The following is a 9604-nucleotide window of genomic DNA, read 5'->3' on the forward strand; positions in this document are numbered from 1 at the left end:
GTTTTCAATCAATCAATGTTCAGTTCTGTCAACGATTTTCTACCATTGTCAAAGAATATATCGGTTTGTAATGTTATTAAAATTAAAGCACAAAAAGTTGAGTTAGCAGATAAACCAAGCTCATTATTGGCACATCAGCTGAGAGGTACCCAGGCCAAAAGAGCTATTCATAAGATAAAATCAAGCTCTGGGTCCCTCATTACCAGCCCAGAGGAAATTAACAAATGTTTTAAGGACTTTTATGAGAAGCTCTACACAACACCCCTGCCCACTTTGTCGTCTACTCTAAGCCATCCTAGGTTGTCAGAGTACAGCAACTTGCAATGGGCCTGGTCTACAACAAGATACACTACACGTCAGTGAATACCACGATCACAACACCAGGGGGAGCTCCACAAATCATGTTAAACCCAGATTCGGCTCAAACGAGGGACTGTGGGTCGATACTCAGGCAGAAACGGGTGTGAGAATGTTTTTATCAATGAAGCAACTTCAAAAATGTCACTTTAGGTCATTTTCAACAGATGTGAGTTTGAGCATCAACAAGGTGTTTTTAAAGTTCATTCATTGTAAACCTACAACAGCGACAAAATGGCAAGTGAATCCCTCTACAGGGTTAAACGCATGTTGAAAACAAGTAATACAGAAATGAGTATCGAGGATAAATAGTTGTTATATTGTGTATGTACTAGTGCTGTACCATATTCATTGGTTCTAGTTTTTTCTTGTAATCTTTTAATATAAGTAAAAGTATATTCTATATTGTAATATACTAAATTATGTTATATCTAGTAAATTTAATGGAGGAACAAATATAAATGTAAGGGGGTAGGGATCAATAAGCTTAGCTTCCCTCTACTATATGAATTGAAAATGGGGGACCCTGATGGAAACAAGACAAACGTCTTTCTCAGGTCTGCATCGCCTTAACAATTGTATGTATTGAGCCGTACTGTATTGTACCCATTCTGCAATCTGTTAAATAAAGTTCTCATTCATTCATTCATACTCCTTTTTTGGACATGTCTGCTAACCAAACATTGCTCTTGACCTTTTGTTTATAATTCTTTTTTTCTTTTCTTTTTGTTAATGTTTTTTTTATTTGTTGTTACGATTGTTTGGTTTGACGGAGAAATATGGAGAACATGTCCAAAAATAAACGTTTTCATTCATTCATTACCCACTTTCAAAAACACTCTCAAAGAACACCTACGGGAGACTGCAAAACACACCGTATTTCCAAAAATCACCTGTGCAAGCCTACAAATATGGGAGGCCTTGCCTTGTTTCAACACTACTACTGGGCAGCCAATGCAAGAGCTCTGGTCTACTGGCAGGACTCATACCCTGGTGAGACCACCACTACATGGCTGGCCATAGAACAGAATTCTAGTAGTATCTCTCTCCCAGCACTTCTCTTTGCAACAAAAAGATCCCTTGGGGCCGCTATAAGAGACAACTTTATGATAAAGAACTCGTTGAAAATATGGTACCAGACCAGAAAAGTATTTAAATTACCAGACATCGGTCTGTACGCCCATCTGTCATAACCACAATCAGACCAAATTTTTTTCAAATGGAAGGAAAAAGGAATGTGTTAATTTTGGCAGCTATTTTCATTTTAGTTTTAGTCTTAGTCATGTGTCAAGAGCTCCTTTTTCGTTTATCATATTTGGTCATTTTCATTTATTTTTCGTTTAGTCAGTTTGTCAACTAAATGTCTGAGCATTTTAGTCTTAGTCAGTTTTTGTCTTTTTTGTTTTAGTCGACGAAAACGGATGACATTTGTCTATTTTTAGTCAATGGAAAAAAACTTGTCAGAAGTCAGAACTAGTCAACATATTCTGATTTAAATTGCGTATTTATTTTTTAAACTAGGGGAATCTGAGTCTGCGGCAAGTACTACACAGGAAGGGTGCACTCAGTCACTCACTGTCGATCTGTGAATGGATAAATAACTTAAGACAGTCACATTATCTCTTGCCTTGCTCACCTGGCAGAGATTTATTTGAAATATTAAATAACCGTAGCAGCCAGTAACAGTGTCAAACACTAACTAACAGGATACGGTCTGTGTTGTAAACAAACAAACAAACACAGTACAGTAGTAGTTGAACTTACTTGAGTAGATAATAGTACAGTACAATAGTGTATAGTACACACAGTAGCAATATGATTGCAATCTGCTTGCATAAACATATAAAATGATAAATCACATTTGGACAGCCCTTCTTTGTATTTCAGAATCTCCTGTCTAATGTTAGTGGTCTTGGGCATCTTTGGCCTTGCTGGACGACTGGCACTGAAAATCTCTGCCGAGGGCGTCTCTCCTGAAGCCACGTTTTCCAGTTACTCCTCATCGGTCACCTGCTCCACTCGCACTTCCACTCTTCGTGGCATGCTGTGAGCAATGTAGTCTTCTGCCTTTCGTAGAAGATCCTGCATTCCCTCGTCTTCATTCTCAATAAGGGTCTCAGCTGATACATGGGGGTCAAGAAAACATGCTGCTGCAGCAAGAGGAGAGAACTTGGCGGCTGTGACGTCAAGGAAGACTCTGAAACGATTGTGCATGTTGAAAAGCATCTTCTGTGTCACAACTCTACCACTGTGACGTGGTCCTTGAGTTGAAGACAACGCACCATCATGGCGTGACAACTGGACCATCTGGTGAGCCAGTCTTTGATGAGGATGAGACCAGACCTCTGCAGCAAGCGCTCTGTGGCGACAGATGATTTGCGGAACTGGTTGACCAGGTCACCAGCAGCATGTTTACTACAAGCTGGAGGGTGTGCACAACGCATGGGGTCCTCTCCATTGCTCCATAGGCATAGTCGTCCCTACATGATGGAGATAAGAAAAAATACAAATGCATAGTTCAATCCATTAATTCTTTTTAACTTATTTATTCAATTTACAATGTTTAACCTTTTAACGTATTAACTTATTTATTATGTAAATGAAATTCAATTATAACCAGGCAGTTACCTATTTATTATTATTCGAATGAATATAGAATTATTTCAACTTCAAGCAGACTGACCCGTCAATGTCATCCTCTCCTTCCTGCAGCACATCGTTGTTGTTCTCGTCAATGTCATCCTCAGTCCAACTCCTCAGAAGTTGTGGCCTCTTCTGCAGTACGGAACGGGAACGCAGCCACCATGTTGCTGCCATTGTCAGTGATCCTCGTGAGGATTTTCTCTTTTGGGATCCCCCAGGCTTCTATGCACTCCTCCACAAGCGCACTTATAGCTTGAGCAGTGTGGGGGTGAACCATTTCCTTTAGGTTCAGGAGAATATGTTCAGGCTTATTATCCTCTGGTTACTTTGCGTGCCATGGACAACCTTGTGCCTGCATTTTTCTCGTTGTTCCACATACTTTGTTTTAGTCTTTTTTGGCACTCTGAACCTTTTATCAAATGTTCGCAACATCATTATGAAATCGTCATCTTCCACTGTACGTGCAGGGAGTGCCGTGCGGCTGATCCAGGCGGCGACTGCCTCCTCTCTGCTTAGTTGCTTGAGGGAGTTCTGTTTGTACAAGGCGCCAAAGAAATCACCTGTGGATGGAGGCTTTGGCTGTAGTGTCTTGGGTTTCTTCACATCTGCAATCTAAGACAGGAATAAATAAAGTCAGAACAGAATATGCAACTTCTGAAAAGTCTAACTCTTCCACTATAGGTCAGAGGTTACATAGTAGTAACTGGGCTGAGACTGTATATTCTAGGGTGACCAATGTCAGGGAGCGAAATTAACTGTTTGACTCACCGGCCAGTGGCGGGTAGATGGGAAGAGTCTACCCGCCAAGCATATTTCTTACCTGCCAATATATATTTTATATATACAACTTTTTTTTAAAATAAAATATATATTATATAATCATACTTGTAGTTGTATTATCTGCGAGACATCGCCACCACGCAATAAGTCAAAATGCTTGCTATCTGCAAACAGCTCCACTGTCTGTTTTGGCTGTGTTGCTCTTCTAGAAAAATAATCCTTTCAGGGTTGCCTATTGAAATACTGTACACTTTCCTACTGTACACTTTCCTGATTAATTGAAATGGGGGACCCTGATGTAAACAAGACGAAAGTCTTTCTCTGGTCTGCATCCCCTTAACAATTGTGTGTATTGAGCTGTACTGTATTGTACCCATTCTGCAATCTGTTAATAAAGTTTTCAATCAATCAATCAATCACACCTCCAGTACAGAAACATTGTTTGAGTTTGCGTGTCAGGTAGACCATTGATTGACAGTCGAGTCTGCCAATTACATCACATCGCTTGCACTCCGGTGCTGCAGCTGGACCCATTGCCCACCTCTGCTGTTGATAACGCTAGCCAAGTTATTATACACACAGATACACAGTGGGCCAGTGACTTTGGTGTAGGGGTGTAACAATGCATCGATCCTAAGGGGGAAATTCAACTGCATCGATTTGAAAATGTTAGAATAGATTATCGCAATTTTAATGTGTACACGTTATGTTATTGTCATGTCCGTTACAGCCAACACACCGACATACTGCATCAACGTTATGATTAACAAAGCAAGGCATTCGTTTTGTTGCATTAACGTTATATTACTATTGCTATCGATAAATCTAGGTGTTCTAAAATCTATTGCTATTGGTAAGAGAGACTATAATAAGTTGGTGTCTCGGAAAACGAGAGCCCTGATCGCGGAGTTTCAGGAAGTAAACAAGAAAAATTAGAGCTTCCGATTGGTCATTTGCTTTATTTCCCATGAAACCAGTCACTTCACTCTACTGTGATTGGACCGTTGGCTTGAGTGCAATGTGGGACTTGTAGTTTTTTAACGATCTCGCAGCGGAGGAAAAAAAAGACGAGAGAGGCTATAATCTGTATTCGCACAGCGTGCGCGTAATTGATTTTTACCGTTCGCATACAAATATTTTTAGGGGCCTGCTTATGAACTACACGTCTACACGCCACACGGCGGGCAGCCCTCTAAGTGTCATGCGCCAAAGGTAAAAACAGACCGCCCCTGGCGGGCGGCGGGCTTTAGTTTCGGTCCCTGGTGACCATATTGTGATTTCCAAAAAAGAGGACGGTGCCCACAGCCTCAAGATACTTAAAGTTGACTCAAAGATATGCCTTATAATTTTAATATATTTAAAGTATGCCTCCTCTGTAACCAACTATGGATATACAATTATTATTTATATAACAATTATATCTCTATAACCAAAGTTACTCAACATGCTTTATTATGCTTAGTCATCTGACAAATCACAAGAAAATAACTTAAAAAGCAACCTATAAATAACAATAGCTCTTTTCTTTCAAGCCTTACTACTAAATATTAATTCATGTAAATAATACCTCTTTCTGTATAAATTTTTTTTTTAGTTCAGAGGAAAGAGACATTCACATCAGCATTTCATATTAATTCCCAGTGGCATAAAAAAGTGTCTTTTCAGTATATAGATTGTCCGTCAGTATAGTCATATACTGTGTAGCCTGCCTGCTTGCAGTTGTGATTTTTATATATGAATCATCGTTTAATAATAAAATGTGTGGCAAAACAAGGTACGTTTATCTCCGTTATATTAGTGAGAAATAACGCAACCTTGGCCCAAAAAGCGAGTACTTATATGTATGTATGTTCCTATGACTTTTTGCGGACATAAATTTTATTTGACAGTTTCCTGGGTGACAGATAAAATCTTTGTATCAGTTTGTAATAAGTTAATTGATTATTATAATTACGAGAGGTTAACGGAATATTATCCCATACATTCTGCCAATTTATGCAGGCGTTGTAATCCTTTAAATCTATGTTCCAGACAGTGGTATTACCTGTAGTTCCGTTTAGTTTTACTTGTATTTTATTATATAACCCAGAAACAAAACCATTTTTAACATTTATGCCACTCACTATAATCATTAAAGGATGAACTGGTAAAGGCTGATTCCATGGGACACCATAAGTGCGCATTGCAGTGCGCAACTGTAAATAAAAAAAGGATGTACTAGGGACATTATAGATTTGTTTGAGCTCTTGAAAGGATCTGAGACCGTATTCACTGTATATGTCAGAAAGTTTGTTCACAACTACCACAACTACCTTGTCTTTGCCAATTGGGAAATGTAGCTGGTTTCCCTCCCAACGTTAGGAACTTGTTACATTCACCCACACAAGAGCTGAGTAATCACACACCCCACCTCTCTCACAGCTCTTTCCCCTTCCTCAACACACACAACAGGGGAGGAAATTAGGCCACTTTACTGGCCAAATGCTGGTATTTTTTACGTTTGGCTGGTAAAAAAAATCAGATACCCGCCAGTTGGCTGGTAAGCCAAAAAGTTTGTTTCCTCCCCTGCTGGCGAGTATACAAAAAAATTAAACATTCTGCAATCACTGCACTGGCAAACGGTGCGCGTCTTCCGAGTGTTCGCTTTAGTTGACAGTGCCACGAGAGCACTGCACAAGACCACCCGCGGACATATAATGTTTAATAAACGTTTGCGGAGTACTGGCCAACCCGCGGACATATAATAATAAAAGTCCCGCGGTACTAGGCTAGCCATCAGGAGCACTCTCAAACAGATAACGTTAAACACAGCAGAAGATGGAAAACAGACAGACTGACCAACGGGGAACTGCATCCAACCCTAGTACAACCCTCGAGTATAAGTTACTAAGGACACATTTAAATCACAGAGGTGTAATGTTAGTCTACTGGAACTGTATACAGTGGTTAGCTTCTAGTTAGCGTTTTTAGCTATAGCTGCTTGCTAGCTAACGTTAGCCCCGTGTGCTCAAAGCAGCCAGCTAGGTGTATCTGTTATGACTATAATGTTTCCAAAAAAGCACCGGACTACGACGTAAGGTTAGACATTTTATTTCATGCTCAAAAGCCCCTGGCTTGCACATCGCAGTCACGAAAGGGGCTAGCTCAACCAGTGCACTGTGCACAACAGCACACCAACCCAACTGACGTTACCACAACACTTGACGGTACTTCACAGCACTGTCGTAAGACCACCGTGCTGTCTTAAAGGCACAGTGTGCCTACCCAGATGCATACACAACATTGACACGGCTTGACATACAAAGAAGTAATTATCACAATTAGCGATTTTTTTTGTCTGGTAAAAAATCTGTTTGGTTGGTAAAAAAAATCAGATACTCGCCAGTTGGCTGGTAAGCCAAAAAGTTAGTTTCCTCCCCTGCACACACACAACTATTAATTATATATCCTGGGGATCACCACTACATCTACTAGCTAGCAACAGACGGGCTAATCCACCACAAATGGCTCCATGATATATACTAGTCCATACAAATTCACTCAAGTCATACTCATATGGTGCTAATGCATTTTTACATTTAGTCACAGGGTGTACGTTAGCTAGGTTTAAGGGGAGACACTGCAGGTGAATAGGCAAATATACTTTTTTTGTTGATTTTGAGATTGTTATATTTAGCTTCCTAAACATGTCTTCTATGAAACTAGTGACAATAAAACATCAATAACACACATTTAGTTGTTTATTTTACTTCATTTTGCCTTATTGCATCCATAAATGTGCACATATTTAATGGGGAAGTGCCTCATTTGCATATATAAACATAAAATTCTGAAAACTTGCAATATATTTTTTCTTAGTTTATATGTACATAACCAACTGGGAAAGTTACATAGTGATATCTATTCAAATATTTTTGCCTATTAGGGGGGGTACTACACTGTTTGTAGCCTGTGTGTAGTTCTGTTCAGTTCAATAACATCATTATTATTATTCAGTTATCAGGCATGTGTTTAGGTTGTCTATTACTAATGGTTTGATTAGGTATTGTGTTTGTAAATATCTGTTTCAAAAAAAAAGTATGGCATTTTACAATACAGAACTTTGAAGGTGTTTTCCCAAAAATGAGTTTTAAGAGTTTTTCCTCATACTCTGAGCCAGAAATATCCACTTCAGTAACACTCATACACCAAACCTTCCAGTTCTATTCATATCTATGTTCTGAAGGTATTTACATAAGGGTTCGTTGATATCGCATTCATACCCTGATTTATATCACATTTTATTCCTAAAAACATGGCGAAATATGGAATTTTACCATAAAAATTGACTGAATGGAGTATTTTCTGATTTATGGAGTGATAAAAAGAGATCCAAAATCCCCTCTGTAATAACCTTTGGCTCTAATACGTCAACAAAATGAAACTAATTTTGAAAATGGCTTTATCCAATGTTCAGATTTCTGTCCTGGAATTATATGCAAATTATTGCATATTTAAGTAGAGCATGCCTCATTTGCATATTTAAACATACAATCAGAAAACTTGTAATACAAAAAAGTCTCGTCTTAATATAAGTAATCAACTGGGGAAGTTTCATTGTGATATCTATTAGTTAAATCTTTTACCCTATTCACCTGTAGTGTCTCGCCTTAAGCGTACTTATACTTCGTGAGCCAACCCCGGGCCCTGTGAGTAGCTAGCAACAGACGGGCTAATCCACCACAAATTCACTCAGTCATATGGTGCTAATGCATTTTTACATTTACCTGGATTTCCTTGTGGAATGTCTTCAGATGGCGTCTGAGATTAGTGGTGTTTTTCCCTTCATCCGATGACCACATTTCTCCCCGGGCGGAGCGGGCTCTCCTCGTGTTTCACTTTTTTCAACAATACATTCAGTCAGTCCTTCGAGCTATATATAAAGTATGCCCACCAGAGGTCTGGTCTTCGTTTTCTTCCAAGCCCACGAGATAATTGATCATTGTTGAGACGACCCTGTTGCTGTTGGTTCGCGGTCGCCATTGTCTGACTGAGTGAGGGGGGCGGCTCAGCTGAGCTATTTGATAATTCCAGTATACCACCTACTGGTCTTTCTACCTCCGTGCTTGTGCTGTGTCAGGGAAAGAATGAAAGCCCCACGCGCTGCGTCCCCTGCCTGCTGCAGAGACCTACGTCACAGCCGGAAACGGAAATACTGAAATAATAATTCAAAAAGTTATAATTATTTTGTCTCGTCTTGTTTTAGTCAACAATATGAACATACATGAAGAGAAATTTCGTCCTGGTTTTTGTAAATTACATTTTCGTGTCCTTAGTTGTGGTCAACGATATATAATTAACTATTTAGTAGCGTTGGCGTCACGTGGTCTTCAATAACGTGACGTCACTTCTCGTTGTCGTCATGAAAAAAACCTGATTGATTGATTGATTGAAAAGTGTATTAACAGATTGCAGAATGGGTACAGTACAGTACAGCTCAATACATACAATTGTTAAGGGGATGCAGACCAGAGAAAGACTTTCGTCTTGTTTACATCAGGGTCCCCCATTTTCAATTCATCATAACATAAATGACACACATGACATACAGCTGGACAGTACTGCTACATCTATACATTTATGACGTACCAGATTTGCAAATACAGTACTGTTTGTGATACAAAAAGTGTCCAGAAAAAGAGTGTATATACATTTGACGTAGAAACTGTACATTGGAGGAGGTTGGGTAGGTGGGGTAGGGTTGGGTGGGTGGGTGGGGGGCTGTACATTGGAGGTGGGGGGGGGGGGGGGGGGGGGGGGGGTTGGGTAGGGGGGGGGGGAGACA

At 39.7% G+C, this 9604-nt stretch overlaps 1 long non-coding RNA gene across 1 annotated transcript; it reads right to left on the reverse strand.

Moving 5' to 3' along the window:
- Positions 1-542: 542 nt before the first annotated feature.
- On the reverse strand, positions 543-8885 carry LOC311231436. Its single transcript, XR_014619869.1, has 3 exons — positions 8547-8885; positions 3041-3612; positions 543-2837 (listed from the first exon to the last, which is right to left on the reverse strand). It is a non-coding gene; the product is annotated as an uncharacterized lncRNA (long non-coding RNA).
- Positions 8886-9604: the final 719 nt, after the last annotated feature.

Source organism: Notolepis coatsorum, assembly GCF_963971535.1.
Source record: "Notolepis coatsorum genome assembly, chromosome: 7".
NCBI lineage: Eukaryota > Metazoa > Chordata > Actinopteri > Aulopiformes > Paralepididae > Notolepis > Notolepis coatsorum.